We start from the raw sequence: 18,229 nt of genomic DNA, 5'->3' as shown, positions 1-18,229 counted from the left end.
CTCTCAGACTTAATCTTCTCTTCTGTAAAGTAGAAAAAATAATAGCCCTTACCTCAAAAGGTTTTGGTGAGGATTCAGTGGGTTAATGTTTATTAGGAAGTTGAGACAGAGATCAATACATAATAGAAGTGTGTTTGGTTTTCTATTAAATTCTGTAGAATGAGATTAAAAAGAAGAAACTAAGCTCTCATTTAAAAATCTGTATGTGTGTAAGCACACTATCTAAAGACCCTGATCTAAATACTGTATAATAATAAATGTATACCCTCTTAATTATGAGGTTTTCAGTAAAAATTTAAAATTTTAAGTTCTTGTGGTGTTATGAGCATGCTTAGTTAAAAATTTTGCGAATTATTCATGATAATTTAAAATTGTTGATGCTTTGTTAAAATAAGAATGCATACTAGTTTTACAGTAATAAGTACAATTTTGTTATTTATTAATAAACACTTATAAAATGGCAAAACTTTGGCCTTATTGAGCCAATAAACCAAAACAAGGAAAATTAAATGATAGACTTATTGCAGGTTTTATCATCCTCAAGATTGTGTCATCTTGAGGATGACGCAAATATTACTATGCCAGATATTGCTACATAGATGAGAACGATTTCATATAGGCCTGCTTTTATTATCTGGATATACTCTTTACTGAGAATTCTATTGTTTTAGTAGATGCCTGATTATATTCATTTTATGCATATATATGTATGTATATATATTTATAGATATACAGTCACTTAAGATTGAGGGCACGTATTTACACAAACCTAGATGGCAGAGCCTACTACTACGCACCTGGGCTATATGGTATAGCATTGTTGCTCCTAGGCTACAAACCTGTACAGTAGATTACTAGGCTTAACACTATAGGAAATTGGAACACAATGGTAAACATTTGTTTATCTAAGCATAAAAATATACAGTAAGAGTATGCTGTTATAATCTTAAGGGGCCACTGTCATTCATGCAACCTATCCTTGACCAAACATCATGATGTGGTGTATGACTGTATATAGAAAGGGGATATGTGTCCTATACATCTTTCCCAAGTGTGTGTGTTTACTTAGTTCTGGAGTTAGAAAGGAGCAGTGTAATTTCACTTGGATGGAAGGAGATTAATAAAGAGCTCGTGCTTGCCAATGATCTTTGATAAACAATATTCAGAGTGGATAACCTTAAGTACATTCTTATCTTCTCAACTACCATTGTGTGAAGTCTATCAGAGCTCACAACATCAATGCTGCTATACTTGGGACACTTTGGAGGTGTTAGCATTCTGTAATAGCTAACTTCTATGAACAATGATCAAAGTAGCCTCTATGTTGTTTTAGGAATAATTTAGATATATCAGTTTGTGGAGAGAAAACTTTTCTTGAGTCTAACTTATTCAAGTGGGGAAATAATTGTAGGATGGCTTTGAGGACTAATAGGGCTCACTGTGAATTGTGACATGACTAAAATTCTATCTATCTTCTATATGCTCCCATTGGAATTTATGAGAAGAGTAGCTTCTATTAGTCCCTTGATATCATAACTAGTTTTAAAGTACAATCTAATTACTTTCTAATTTTCTATTTGTCCTATTTCACTGGACAATAAAAAAGGCTTAATATATAAAATATAGCATATAGTGGCATGTTATCTTGTCTCTTCCTTCAATGAGAAAAATTGCAGTATTTTACTAGTAAGTATATTTCTTAAAGGTTCTGGTAGATATCATTTGCAGTAAGATGGTATCTGTCTATTCTAAAAGTGCTACTTACTGCTGAATAATTTTACAAACATTATTTCACTTACTTATCACAGCAGTCTGTATAATTACCCCTAATTTCCAGATGAAAATAATTGAGACTCAGACAGATTTTGATGAACATCAAGATTATTAAACTAATTAGTGGGGTTTGAAATCAAACCAAGGGACAAGAAGTTCATGAACTTTTGCTATAGTACAAAACGTCTTACTCCATCTTTCTATTTGCTATTGTCACTCATCATTACAATTTTAGATCTGCCTATGCGCTGCAAGTACTTTAGTCCCTTGCTTCTTACTACTTCTAGCTTTCAATAGCATTTGCCCATCGGTTATTTATAAATGTAGAGACAGACACTGCCATGACAGGTTTTTTTTGTTGTTGTTTTTTTGTTTTTTTGAGACGGAGTTTCGCTCTTGTTACCCAGGCTAGAATGCAATGGCGCGATCTCGGCTCACCGCAACCTCCGCCTCCTGGGTTCAGGCAATTCTCCTGCCTCAGCCTCCTGAGCAGCTGGGATAACAGGCACACACCACCGTGCCCAGCTAATTTTTTGTATTTTTGGTAGAGACGGGGTTTCACCATGTTGACCAGGATGGTCTTGATCTCTTGACCTCGTGATCCACCCGCCTCGGCCTCCCAAAGTGCTGGGATTACAGGCTTGAGCCACCGCGCCTGGCCTACAGAGTTTTTATATAAATCCTGTTCATGTCTTCTCAGGTCCTTTGAGAACTCCCCCACCCCCACCTGTGTTAGTCACACTGCTGATAAAGACATGTCCCTGACTGGGTAATTTACAAAGAAAAAGAGCTTTAATGAACTCACAGTTCCACGTGGCTGGGAAGGCCTCACAATCATGGTGGAAGGTGAAAGGCACATCTTATATGATGGCAAACAAGAGAGAATGAGAACCAAGTGAAAGGGGTTTCCCTTTATAAAATCACCAGATGTCCTGAGACTTATTCACTACCACGAGAACAGTATGGTGGTGCCTGCCCTGGTGATTTAATTGTCTCCCACCAAGTCCCACTACATGCGGGAATTATGGGAGCTACAATTCAAGATGAAATTTGGGTGGGGACGCAGGCAAACCAACAGAAATGATACTCAGGATTAGGATCAGAGAATTGTAAAGTATACACATAACTGCTTAGCGTCCCTAAATATTGTCAAGGATTCCTTTTCTTCACAGCCTTGTCATCAGCAGGTTGTATCCACATTACTTTCATATATTAACTTGCACTTTGCTCTGATCACTCAGGAAGTTTGCACAGCTATATAAAGTTCCTGTTTATAAAGATACACTTTTTATTTTTGTGTGTGTAGTGAAATCTGCCTTTTTATTATGTTGTTTGTGCTTTAGAGATCTCATTTAAGAAGTGTCTCCAGCCTTTGTTGACAAAAAAAATATGTCCCCATTGTTTTCTATCATCTTATTATTTCTTGCATCTTCATGGCATTAACACATGTCAAGTACAATATTATTTGGAATAAATTGGTAACATAGTTGTACTCTCCTCTGTAGAAAGCGTTGCTATTTTTCTCAACACTACTTTCTATGTGGCCCAGTCTTTCCACATCTGTTACAAATCATTTTCTATTATCTCTCACATACAATGTGTATTTTTGTGCCTTCCATTTTATTACCTCAGTCAAATTTTCTGTTCTTGCACCAGTACTAAGCTGTGCAAGTACTGTGGTTTCTTAGTACTTTCAGTATCTCTCAGTGAAATTACCCTAATCCTTTTAAACAAAGTTGATTTTTATAGAGTTTAAAACAAGAAACTGCTACATTAAGGTACATTGGGAAGACTGCAACATCTGCATCCAAATACTCTCTTACATTCAAGCTGGCATAAGATTGTCACATGTCTCAGGGTACCCAGCTGGAAAAGCTACCTTGATTGCACTAATAATATGCATTATTTTGGAGAAAGTAAGCAGGTTAGATATAAAATGTAGCTATCCATCCTGTACATGGCATACTTTTTCATTTACTTAAATCTATTTTTGTTACTTTATTATAATTTAGTTTTCTTTCTAACAATGCTAGCTCTTTATCTCACTTCCTAAGTATTTTAATTTTTGGTGTTAGTTTTAGTTTTATCCTCCCCTCCAATAACCTGTTAAACATTAGAGGAAATAGTAAAGTTTTACTGATAATGTATTAAATTAAATACATTAATAGAAATCTTCCCAAAGTATTTCCATTATGTACATCATTTGCTGTATCTGTCAGCGATATGTATTTTCCAAAATTATATACCACATATTCCTAGTATTCATAAATTAGTTTTTATTTAATTATATTTAACAAGTTAATAAAATTAGTTGAACAGATTTTCCACTTTTTATTTTTTCCCATAGTTAAACTCTTGGCCGGGCACGGTGGCTCATGCCTCTAATCGCAGCAGTTTGAGAGGCTGAGGCAGGTGGATCACAAGGTCAGGAGTTCAAGACCAGCCTGGCCAACATAGTTAAAACCTGTCTCTACTAAAAATACAAAAACAATTAGCCAGACATGGTAGTGGACACCTGTAGTCCCAGCCTCCAGGAGGCAGAGGTGGCAGTGAGCTGAGATCGCTCCATTGCACTCCAGCCTGGTGACAGAGTGAGTATCTGTCTCAAATAATAATAATAGTAATCAAATAGCCCAGCTATAAAACTTTAAGCAATAGCTATATATGGTACTATATCTAAGCAGAAAATGCACATTTGCACTAAGTTCCAATGAAAATTTTAATGTTTACCGCAAAATCTACAAAATATGTCTATTTTTCTCAAAGAATCAACAACATACAACTATGACCTTTATTTATTTTACAATGTACTTAAAATATAATTTAACAAGTTTTTAAAATACTTCAAAGAATATAACATTTCTGCAAAGTAAGTAAAATGCAATTTACTATTTGGTTAAAAGAGCAAATTATAAGGGAAATTTAAAATATAGCTAAATGGCAATGAAAACATGAGATGTCAAAATCTGCATTAAAAAAGTATGTAGAATGTTGTAGCTTAGACACATGAGAAAACAGATTAGAGAAAATACAGATAATAAACTAGCAAGCATTTAAGCTGAAAAAAGAATAGAGAAAGCTAAAACAAGGAATAAAATAATAAAAATTATAAACATTAATGATAAAAAAATCAAACAATATGTAAATAAGACTTACAGAATCAACAGCAGGTTTTTTGAGATTAATGAGAAGCGTAGACTAGTGGTGTTGATGGAGAATAAGGAAGGAGAAAATTGAATAAAAAGAACTAAATATTTACTAACAAATGTTTGAAGCAATAATTACAAAATAATATAAATGTCTACATGCTAATTAGTTTTGTAACATAAAGAAAATGGAGGAATTTTTAGAAAAAATATAATATGCTAAAACAGCGCAAAGAAAATTGGGAAGCTTGCGTAGGCAGATGTACACTAAATAATATAAAATGAAATAAAAGGTCCCTGTCTTTATTTTCTTCAATGTAATTTGCTACATGCAACCCATAGTAGGCAGAATAATGGCCTCCAAAGATGTCCAAGACTGAAATACCAGAACCTGTGAATTTGTTACTTTATATTGCAAAAGAGCATTGTTTACTAATCAGCTGACCTTCAGATATGGAGATTATCCTCCAACATTCAGTGGATCCAATGAAATCAAATGGGCCTATGAAAGTGGAAGAGGAGGAATAGGCCTCCATTAGAAGCAACAATGAAAGAAAAGAAAGAAGAGATTCTAAATTTGAGAGGGATTTGGCCCATCATTGCTGGCTTTGAAGCTGGAGAAACATCATGAGCCAGGGACTGTCAGCAGCCTCTAGAACTGACAGGCAGCCGGGAAGCAGGGAACAGCAATCTCACAACTGCAAGAAACTTCTGTCTGCCAGCAATTCACAGGAGCAAGGCTGCCATAGAGCCTCCACAAAAGAAAGTTGCCCAGCCAAAATCGTCAAGTTAGCCTCATGGAAACTTGGATTTCTGAACTACAGAATTCTAAGATAATAAATTTGTATTGTTTTATTAAGTTTATAATAATAGTATATAGCAGCAATAACAAACTAATATATGATCTAAACTTCTTTCAGCCTTTATTTCCTGCCTTTCCTTAACAGTCCTGTGCTCCATCCAACTATGTAACCTACTTGCAGTTTCACAGGCACCTCGGAGATCATACACTTTTAAGACTGAATGTATTTTTAAAATTTATCTCTCTCTTTTTTTATTTATTATATGTTAAGTTCTGGGGTACTTGTGCAGAACGAGCAGGAGGTTTGTTACATAGGTATCACGTGCCATGGTGGTTTGCTGCATCCATCCCCACATCAACTACATTAGGAATTTCTCCTAATGTTATCCCTCCCCAATCTCCCCACACCCTGCTATCCCTCACGTAGACCCCCACCTCACAACAGGCCCTGGTGTGTGATGTTTCCTTCTCTGTGTCCATGTGTTCTCACCCACTTAGGAGTGAGAACAATTTTCTGTTCTTGTATCAGTTTGCTGAGAATGATGGTTTATCTTCTCCTTCTCTTCCTAATGAGTCCGACTCAATTATCAAAACAAGACAAAAAAGACTGTTCTGTGTAAAGACTTCCGTTTCTTCTCTAGATCTTTACTGAATACTCTTTAGTATATCAATACTTACATTGATTTCCCGAAGATAAGGACTGTGTTTTTACCAAACTTTATATTTCTGGCCCAGAATCACATAGAGAAAGAAATAACAAGTACTTGTTTTGTGATTGAATGGCACATTGGCAGGAAATCCCCTGATCTGATAAATTTAAAAAGTCACCCGGCATACAAAACAGTAAATAAATTTAGGATACTCTGAAACTGAAAGACATATAGAAATAAAACTTTAGAAATTGTGTGTAACTATCCAACGCTGAAAAAAATGAAGAAATAGATAATGCCTAGATGTGCACTTTCACCCCCAGAAATTGTCTTTTTGTTGATCCATGCTTCAGTCAATTCACTTTGACTAATAACCTACAACATCAATACTGACATATCACTAAATTCTGGTGCACATTTTGGGCCAGAGGAAACATCTTTGAAATTATTTCCAGGATTGCCTGACTGCTTACATGTCCTCATCTTTTAAGTATATTATTTTTGGTGTCTGCACAAATGTTATCTATCTTACAAAGGAAAATTCTCAAGGGCAAACATCAGGTCTATATTTGATTTACCTCACAATACTTCTTTCTCTATAGTATGTAGCAGAGTATTCTGCACCTTATATACCCTCAAATGTTCTAAATCTTTTTTAAAAATTAGAAAATGAAATAAACATGATTTCACTCCTCACTAGATGTTCTATTATTAGCCAACTGGATCAATCTGCCTCTCTCTGTGCGGTGCACCTGTGTACATGGACCAACAGTCACTGTTCATGACTCAGAGCACTCCAGATGGCTTTCCAATTCTGAACCTGCAACCAGAAGAGTAGGCATGGGCTTATCTCTCAGTCACACTTGATTCTGGACTGCTAAGATATTCAAAATGACTGAGTGTTGCACACCACCACCTTGATATATATCATACACTTTATTTTTAATAATCCTATACTATTTTGTGAAGTAGTACTTTGATTGGAATACAGGAGAATTAATATTAAGCTGAAAATTATCTGAATTTGAATTTGTTCCTCCAAGTAATTCTCTCTTGATCATAAAGATTTGAATGTATTCAATAATCACTAAATAATAAGCTGACAAATAAAAAATCCATTTTAATTTGTTAAATATGCAAAAATGAATAGAAAATAAAATACTATTGATTTCAAGTGAAACTGCTCATCTGAAATGATCTATCACATTAAAAAATTATATTGTGTAACTTTCCCTGATCATATCAAACTCAGAATTTAGTACAACAGCACAGCACTGGTTAATCTTTGATTTTTTTCTGTATTGTCTCAAAGAGTAGAGCCTGAGCAATACCTCAGTTTGTATAACATAAAAATAGCTATTTTGGGTCTTTATGATGACTTGAAAAAGCAATAATATAAGACTCATTCCACATATTTAACTAGTTGCTGTTGTTATTCATCTTTTGGAAATGGGAAAATTGAGGCTTACAGAGGTTCATTTACTGACTGCTAGCATTGCCATGTAGTTAACATCTCTATTTTAGAGACTTAGGAACATTGAATGGAAAGAGCTAAGTTCCCCTAAGATCATAGAGATGCTATGTGGGTGAGGAAGAATTTGAAAGGAAATTTGTTTCTTGCTCTATTTAGTAGTGTTACCAAACCAAACCTGCCACTATCTGTATAAAGTTCAAAATAATAGCATCATGAAACATACTTCTCGGAACATAAGCATCCTAATAGCAATATATACAGTCACCCTAATGATGCTCTGATGCTTAATGAAATCTCCTTGATATTACTAAAACAAATTCCTCCCTCTGAAGAGATTGCACAGCTAATCTACTGACCCCATGAACTTTGTGCCAGAACATATTATTTACTTTTGTGTATCTATCATGTCACTAGTATTATATAAGTTAAAATGTTAATTTTTATTTGTGCAAAACACTGTGTAGCTTTCAAAATCTGTTAACAATTTCAAAAAATTTCTTATTGAATCCATACAGCAATTATGTACAAAAAACCTTATGAGATGAGACAAAAAGGATTTTGTTGCATTTATTAATTAAATAAGGTGAGAGAAGGTAGACAATATCCATAATTACAACAGCTATGAAGTGGCAGAATAGCAATTATATCCAGTCTTCCGTGTGTGGTTCTCCTGGTTTTGTTTCACTGCATTCTCCTGATCACCTTCTCCTCACTCATCTCAATTCACTCTCGCTTAGTTTACAGCTGCACAAAATGTACTAAGCATCTCGTAAACAGGTGATTGAGCTCTAGCAGGTATTTCACCTTGTCTTCTCAAAATTTTAACTTTTCTTTTCATATAGATCATCCTATTATATGAGAGAAAGAATAAGAAATTTTCAAAATCTTTTTGTTATTAATCACTCCATACTCATTACAAAATAAATATTTGGTAAAGCATGCTTAAATTTCGAGATTAAAAAATCTCTTCTGACGTTGCTGGTATCGTTTCCTTTTATTGTAAATTAATTTCCAACTATAATCTTAAATATGAGACCACACTATTTTATTCATTCCATAGTAGCATTAAAGGTGAAACTGCTAAGGAAAATGGCATCTAATTATCATACCCTAACTTGTGGTCTGATAGACTTCTTGTCTCACTATCATTTAATCTATTAATCTTACTTTCAAAATTATTGACATTTTCAGCCTTGAATTTAAGTACATTGAAAGTCTTTATCTTCAAAAGAAAAGCATATGATTTAAACTTGGTGTGATGCCATTTGACTTTTATATTGATACTCATACCACATTTGTAAGGAGTAGGAAAAAATACTGCGTGTGTCAGTTGGCTACTGTTTTATTAAATTTCACTGATTTAAAACGTCAAAAGTAAAAGAGACAGTTAATCTAAAGCACTTAAGTTAAATTCAAACACCTAATGAGATGTGATGTGATATTATTTAGAAAAAAAGTTTTATTATATAAATCTATAAAACTTTCTGCCATGATTTTTAGAAGCTTTATTTTAAAATGCATAATGTTTTAATTTTATTAATTCTAGGGTGGCGAATTTTAAAAAGACCCCAAATCTCTTTTCTAGTAATAAAAAAGCATTTCCTTTTAACTTAAAGTTTTCTTTTCCCCAGCTTCTATAATTAAGTCTCCAAGAAAATATGTAGGCCCACATAGGTTGACTACATGTTCTTTACCATTTGGATCAGCCATTTAACAATGAAAATGCATTCTGAGAAACGTATCCTTGGGTGATTTTGCTGGTGTTCAGGGGTTCAGGGGAGCCCTCAGCTCCCCTGAGAGGACGTTTCTCCAGGTTCTTGTCTATCACTCTCTCAAGAATGGGAGACGAGACCACAGCACAGTGCACTCATAAAGTAAATACCGGACCCCAAACAGAGTTTGCAGAGATTTATTCAGAGAAAGAGAAAAAGGAGAGGAAGAGAGAAAGCTTCCATACTGGGTGGAAGGGGACCCCAGAGGGGAAACCCAGGAGAGAGAAAGGCAGCTTCCAGGAGCGTGTTCATGGAAGGGGATCCCAACAGGGAGTCCAAAGGAGTGTGGAAGAAGGGGACTTTTAACCTGGGAGGAAGCCCCACCTTCTCCAAGAACCCTGGCCAATGAAAGGAGTTCCTTAGATCTTCCACTGGAGTGATTGACTGTCTACCCTTTCCCCACACCGGAAACAGAGACCATTAAATCTCCAGGATGAAGAGAGACAGGAGGGGGCATGGCACTGGGAAGTTCTTGCGTTTAAAACTACGCCCCCTTGTGGACCAGGAAAGAGAATACATTCCCTCAATTCCATCATTACTCAAACATCATAGAGTGCATTTACACAAACCTAGATGATGTAACCTACTATACACCCAGGTGAAATGCCATAGCCTATTGCTCCTAGGCTACAAACCTGTACAGCAGGTTATACTGTACTGAATACTGCAGGCAATTGAAACACAATGGTAAGTATTTGCATATCTAAACACATCTAAAAATAGAAAAGGTACAATAAAAATATGGTATAAAAGATTAAACAAGGTACATCTGTATGCAAAACTTAGCACGAATAGAGCTTGTGGGACTGGAAGTAGCTCAGGATGTCAGTGAGTGAATGGTGAATGCATGTGAAGACTTTGGGCATTACTGCTCACTGCTGTATAATTTATATACACTGTAGACGTAGACCACATTGAATTTATAAAGCAATATTTGTCTTCAATAACAAGTTAACCTTAACTTACTATAACTTTTTCACTTTATAAACATTCTTTTAAAACTTTTTGACTCCTCTTTAATAACACATAGCCTAAAACAAAAACGCACTATACATCTTTACAAAAGGATTTTCTTTCTTAATGTCCTTATTCTATAAGCTTTTTTTACTTTTTAAATTTGCATTTATTTATTGCTTTTTCGACTTTTTGTTATAAATGAAAACACAAACATACACATTAACCGAGGCCTACAGAGTGTCAGGATTATCAATATCACTGTCTTCCACCTCCACATCTTGTCATATTGGAAAGATTTTATGGTCATAGTGTTCATGGAGCTGCCATGTCGTACTGTAACAATACCTTCTTCTGGAACACCTCTTGAAGGAGCTGCCCAAGGCTGTTATATGATTAACTGTTTTTTATCAATAGTAGGAGTAGACCCTGAAATAAAAATTTTTAAGTATACTACAGTAAATAGATAAGCCAGTAACACATTAGTTCATTATCAAGTATTATGTACTGTACATAATTGTATGTGCTACACTTTTATGGAACTAGCAATACAGTATGTTTGTTTACACCAGCATCACCACAAACATGAGTAATGTGTTGTGCTAAAATGTCACTAGGTGATAGGAATTCTTCAATTCCATTATAATCTTCTGGAACCAACATCTTACATGTAGATCACCATTGACTGAAACTTCATTATGCAGACCATGACTGCATCTGTTTTTCCAGTCCTTGCTATGTTTGCCCAAGGTCTAAGCATGTATTCCATTCTCAAGTTTCTCACTATCTGTAATTTATGATTGAAGGTTAAAATGTCATGGGATGTTAATTGGGCTATAGTATTTTAAAAATTTTGTTATGGTTTGTTACTCATATAATTTTCTTTTCCTTTTTGAAACAGTGTCTTCCACTATCACCCAGACTGGAGTGCAGTAGCATCATACAGATCACTGCAGCCTCGAACTTTCTGGCTGAAGCAATCCTCCAGCCTCAGCCACCTGAGTTGCTGCGACTACAGGCACATGCCATCATGCCCAGCATGAAGTCTCACTGTGTGGTCCAAGCTGGTTTCAAACTCCTAGGCTCAAGCAATCCTCCTGCCTCAGCCAGACAAAGTGCTGTAATTACAGATGTGAGCCACCACACCTAGTCCTCATATATTTTTTAATTATACTTTAAGTTCTGTGGTTATGTGAAGAATGTCCAGGTTTGTTACATAGGTATACACGTGCCATGGTGGTTTGCTGCATCCATCACACCATCATCTACATTAGTTATTTCTATTAATGCTATTCCTCCTCTATCCCCCTCACCCCCCGGCTATCCCTCCTCTAGCCTCCCATCCCCTGACAGGCCCCAGTGTGTGATGTTCCCTTCCCTGTGTCCATGTGTTCTCATTGTTGAACATCTACTGATGAGAACATGCGATGTTTGATTTCCTGTTCTTGTGCCAGTTTGCTGAAAATAATGGTTTCCAGCTTCATCCATGTCCCTGCAAAGGACATGAACTCATCCTTTTTTATGACTGCATAGTATTCCATGGCATATATGCACCACATTTCTTTATTCACCCAGGTGAAATGCCATAGCCTATTGCTCCTAGGTTACAAATCTGTATAACAGGTTATACTGTTTGTATGGGCATTTGGGTTGGTTCCAGGTCTTTGCTATTGTGAACAGTGCCACAATAAACATGTGTGCCTGTGTCTTTATAACAGAATGATTTATAATCCTTTGGGTATATACCCAGTAATGAGATTTCTAGGTCAAATTGTATTTCTAGTTCTAGATCCTTGAGAAATAGCCACACTGTCTTCCATAATAGTTTAACTAATTTACACTACCACCAACAGTGTAAAAGCATTCTTATTTCTCCATATGCTGTCCAGCATCAGTTGTCTCCTGATTTTTTAATGATGCCATTATTACTGGCATGAGATAGTATCTCAGTGTGGTTTTGATTTGCCTTTCTCTAATGACCAGTGATGATGAGCTTCTTTTCATATTTGTCGGCTGCATACATGTCTTCTTTTGAGAAGTGTCTGTTCATATCCTTCATCCACTTTTTGATGGGATTGTTTTTTTCTTGTAAATTTGTTTAAGTTCTTTATAGATTCTGGATTTAGCCCTTTGTCAGATGCGTAGATTGCAAAAAGTTTTTTCCCATCTGCTGGTTGCTGGTTCACTCTAATCATAGTTTCTTTCACTGTGTAGAAACTCTTTAGTTTAATTAAATCCCATTTGTCTATTTTGGCTTTTGTTGCCATTGCTTTTGGTGTTTTAATTGTGAAGTCCTTGCCCATGCCTGCGTCCCCAATGATATTGCCTAGGTTTTCTTCTAGGATTTTTAGGTGTTAGGTCTTACATTTAAATCTTTAATCCATCTAGAGTTAATTTTTGCATAAGGTGTAAGGAAGGGATCGAGTTTCAGCTTTCTGCATATGGCTAGTCAGTTTTCCTAACACCATATTTTAAATAGAGAATCCTTTCCCCATTGCTTGTGTTTGTCGGTTTTGTCAAAGATCAGATGATTGTAGACACGTGGCATTATTTCTGAGGCCTCTGTTGTGTTCCATTCGTCTGTATCTCTGTTTTGGTACCAGTACCATGCTGTTATGATTACTGTAGACTTGTAGCATAGTTTGAAGTCAGGTAATGTGATGCCTCCATCTTTGGTTTCATTTTTCTTTTTGGTTAGGATCGTCTTGGCTATGTGGGCTCTTTTTTTGGTTCCATACGAAATTTACGATGGTAGTTTCCAATTCTGTGAAGAAAGTCAATGGTAGCTTGATGGAGATAGCATTACATCTATAAATTACTTTGGGCAGTATGACCATTTTCATGATATTGATTCTTCCTAACAATGAGCACAGAATAAACAAATGGAATCTTTTTCCATTTGTGGAAATTGTGAATTGGAGTTTGCTCATGATTTGGCTCTCTTTTATTGGTGTATAGGAATGCTTGTGATTTTTGCACTTTGATTTTTTATCATGAGGCGTTACTGAAGTTTCTTATCAGCTTAGGAAGATTTTGGGCCAAGACAATGGGATCTTCTAAATTTACAGTCATGTCATCTGCGAATAGAGACAATTTGACTTCCTCTTTTCCTAATTGAATACCCTTTATTTCTTTTTCTTACCTGATTGCTCTGGCTAGAACTTCCAATATTCCACTGTGTAGGAGTGCTGAGAGAGGGCATTCTTGTCTAGTGCCAGATTTCAAAGGGAATGCTTCCAACATTTGCCATAAATAGCTGTCTTTGTCATAAATAGCTGTTATTATTTTGAGATGTGTTCTATGGATACCTAGTTTTTGACAGTTTTAAGCATAAAGAGCTGTTGAATTTTAACAAAGGCCTTCTCTACATCTATTGAGATAATCATGTGGTTTTCTTTCGTTCTGTTTATGTAATGGATTACGTTTATTGATTTGCATAGTTGAGCCAGACTTGCATCTCGGGATGAAACCAACTTGGTCGTGATGGGTTAGCTTTTTGATGTGCTGTTGGATTTGCTTTGCCAGTATTTTACTGAGGATTGTCACATCAATGTTCATCATGGATATTGGCCTGAAATTTTCTTTTTCAGTTGTGTACCTAGGTTTTGGCATCAGGATGATATTGGTCTCATAAAATGAGTTAGGGAGGATTCCTTCTTTTGTATTGTTTGTGATAGTTTCAGAAAAAGTGGTTCCAGCTCATCTTTGTACCTCTGGTAGATTTGGCTGCGAACCTGAAAGAAATATTTGATCCGTACATAATACAAGGTAGAATAACAAAGCCCCAGGTACTTACATCCAGGTTTACTAAACATTTGCCATATTTGGTCAAAACCTCTTCGCCAAACATGTATTGACATAGATGAAATGTTGTGTAATAATTCACAAGAAACTTATTCTTGCTAATTTTTATTTCCATTAATGAGTTCTTTTCAGAAGATGGTGCATTATTTTTGTTATGTAGTTTATAATTATATTACATATACATAGGTTTACCAAGAGAATATGCCATTATTAGTGTGTTTTCAAAGTTTACATATGTCGTATCTGTGCTGTTATGTTATAATTTGCTCCTTTTTTAAAAGCATTGCTTCAGATTTATCCATTTGTTATATATAATACTAATGCATTCTTTTCCACTTTTTTGTTTATTCAGTTATGCAAAATATATGCTCAGAACCAAGCTACTCTTTTATCACTTTGCTTAGAAATATCCTCAGCTCAATAGTCAATTTCACTGTTCACAAGTTCTACCTTTCAGAAAAGCTCCAGTCTGCATTTTTAAGTATTTGTTACAGCAGTACTCCATTTCTCAGTACCAGATTTTGTTTAGTCAGCTCAAGCTGCCACAGCAAAATACCATAGACTGGGTGACTCAAACAAAATACATTTATTTCCCCACAGGCTGGAAGGTTCTAGCAAGGGCTATATTCCTGGCTTATAGACAATGGCCCTCTCACCGTGTCCTCACATTGCAGAGAGAGAGAGAGAAAGAGAGAGAAAGAGAGAGAGAGAGCACCCTTAAGCTCTACGGGTGTCTTTTATGAAAGTAGGATTTTCAGCTAAACATAATTATCTCCCTTAGAGATAATTATTCCCCATTTCCAAACATCATCACATTTGGGGTTAGGCTTCAATATATGAATGTTGGTGTGACACAATTTGGTCCATAGCACTGAGAATGAGTAATGGAAAATAATTAGACTTTTTTGGAGTTGTTGCATATTTTCTATATATTTACACAAATTTTGGAAGATCAAAACACTACCTTAGTGTACTTGTCAGAGGAAGAACAGATGACATTTGAGAGATCAATTTTTAGTTAAGATTTCTCTACCTTGCACCTCTTGATCTATCCTGTGTCAAATGCATCCCTTGAACTCTCCTGTGATTATCTCAGTTCTGAAATGCTTGATAGAAATAGATATGCACATTAACTGTCACAATTCTTATATTAGTGCCTCAATGTATAGCATGAGGGTTAATGTTATAGCAAAAAAAAAAAAAAAGAAAAATCATAAGATCTTCCTTAATCTACAAGAATAATAAATCTAAGCACTTGCATTTCTGGGAAAAATATGTAGTATTAGTGCTACTGCTAAAACTTAAAAGAAGCAAGTGATAGTGATTCCCGCCATGTTCACACTTAACAGACCTTTTTAAACAATGAGAAAGAGAGATGTATCTTGGATAATAATAGTTAATTATTGTAACTTAATAGGTGATGACTTCACCTATCTGTGGTGCCAGATAGAGTTTCATTTCTGGAACATATCAATACATTATTTTGCATGTATATGCAACTTCTAAATAGAAAAACATTTTTTTTTCCTATAGCTGTAAGTAAACGTCAGGAGGCAATTTTCTGTCAGCTCACACGGCCATCACTATACATTCACTATTTTGTCTTGAAGTTGTGTCAATAGTCCAGGCCATTGACATAATTTAGTCATAAGAATATATATCATCTCTCCATTCTAGAAGATATCAACCTGCTTCATTAAATTAATTATATGCCTTTCATCTGGTGAGCGGAAAGTAACAACTACACAGATAAATTGATAAGATATGTGAATGTCAGGAGGTATAAAACAAATCCCACAAAATTCAATAGCTTGTCACTGGGTGAAATTTCTAGGTGTCCAGTGGTCTAGGGCAGGGTTTGGCAAACAATTTTTAAAGAGACAGGTAGCAAACATGTTAAGTTGTATCACACATCTCTATCACAATTACTCAACTGTGTCATTGAAACATGAAATAACCACAGTAAACATGAAAACAAATAAATGTGGCTGTTTTCCAGTAAAACTTTATCTATAGCATAGGAAATGGAGTGGGTTTGCCCCATAAGCTATAGTTTACTGAGACTTGGTATAGGGCATGTTGTCATATCACTCCTAAAATAAAGGAAAAGTTGCTAAATCTTGTCCATCCTACATCTAAGAAAGAACTACAAGAACATGTAGCCCCTTTTCAATTTTGGGGGCAAGGTTCAACCTCTTTGGGCAAATTTCTGTGACCATTTTGTTGACTTACCTGAGTAGCATCTAGTTTTGAGGAGGCAAAAGTAGGAGAGTTTTGCTTTAGTTCCACAGTGCCATGAAAGCTGCTTGGCCACTTGGACCATGTGACTCAGTAGATTCAATGCTGCCTAAAGTTTTCACAGCAAATAAGAAGGCCATGGAGCCTTCAGAAATACACTGTAGTGAATCACAGCTCAGCACAAATTCTTAAGGTTTTCAGATAAGGCGATTCTATCCTCTGCAATTAACTTTTCTCATTTTGAGAAGGCTTAATACCTTAGTAGAGACTGAAGACATGGCCTGGTGACAATAAACCACTATGCAACCTGAGTTGACCATCATTAATTGAGTGGTATCCTACCCACCAAGCCATAAATTTGGGCATATACCACAGCATACCATTATTAAATGAGTGCAGATATATAAGAATGGCATCAAGTGTGTCCTAAATAAATGTGTTTCATGACCAAGTGACACAGATGAGATTCAACAAGTAAAAGATGCCTCCCAGACCAAAAAAAAAATTCATATATTTGATTTTGATATTGGTGCTAGCGATTATGGTATTTTGGGATAATTTACTACAACAGAATGAGATCATGTCTTTGCAGGGACATGGATTAAGTTGGAAGCCATTATCCTTAGCAAAATAACATGGTAACAGAAAACCAAATAACTCATGTCCTCACTTACAAGTGGGAGCTAAATGGTGAGAACACATGGACACATAGAGGGGAACAACACACACTGGAGGTTTGGAGGAGGGAGAGGATCAGGAAAAACAAGGAATGAGTATTAGGTCTAATACCTGGGTAATGAAATAATCAGTACAAAACCCCATGACACAAGTTTACCTATGCAACAAACATACACATGAACCACTGAACTTAAAAGTTAAAAAAAGAATTGAATGACAATGATTACATGATATCTTATAATACATATATAGTTGGTGGGAGACTTGGAATTTCAAATAGTTTTTCTTACTTGAGATCTTTTATTATTATCATTGTAACAAAACTATGTCTGTGCTACTATAAGTTAAGATTTAGAGAAGAGGTCGTTGTACCACACTCTCAAATAAAGCCTTATGTTTTAGGCTTTATTTCAAAGATGATTCTGATATTTGTATTTAGTTACAAAATATATTGAGAATTAATTGGGCTATATTGCTCACCATCAATTTATTGTTTATTTTTTGCAGTGACCCCACCAATCTTAAGGTGTACATTCCAATCCAGCTCTCAGCCACCTGGGATGTGTGTTTGTGTGTGTGCATGTGTGTGGGTGTGAGTCTACACATATATATAATTGATTTATATACCTGCTTTTGATAAAACAATTAAGGCATGTATGGTAAAATTTCAGAGTCATTAATCATCTGAGTAAACACAGATTTACAAACTATAAAACTATTTAGTTACATGAAATTTTCTGACTCAAATTTATTTTGCTTAAAAGTCTGTAGTGATTTTGATAACATAGAAAGACTTCTCTAATTTTATTATGTCTATTTAGTAGTTGTTCTTTTGAGAACTTAGTGATTACATAATTTGTTATTTATTATTAAGTTTGAAAGTTTTCTCTATAGGACAGTTCTGATTACATCCATCTTTCTATTTATTTTTGCTGTAA

The 18,229-nt window shown here is 35.3% G+C and overlaps 1 long non-coding RNA gene across 1 annotated transcript in view; it reads right to left on the bottom strand.

Annotated features, from left to right (window-relative positions):
- Window positions 1–8,411: 8,411 nt before the first annotated feature.
- The window catches only part of LOC144581861 (uncharacterized), a 29,629-nt gene continuing 19,811 nt past the window's right edge, over window positions 8,412–18,229 (bottom strand). Inside the window, exon 3 of the long non-coding RNA XR_013533278.1 lies at window positions 8,412–8,693. This is a non-coding gene — a long non-coding RNA (uncharacterized LOC144581861). The remainder of the gene's footprint in view (window positions 8,694–18,229) is intronic.

Source organism: Callithrix jacchus, chromosome 3 (genome assembly GCF_049354715.1).
Source record: "Callithrix jacchus isolate 240 chromosome 3, calJac240_pri, whole genome shotgun sequence".
NCBI lineage: Eukaryota > Metazoa > Chordata > Mammalia > Primates > Cebidae > Callithrix > Callithrix jacchus.
Note: the sequence above shows the minus strand (reverse complement) of the source record. Positions and strands in the feature narration are given on the sequence as shown.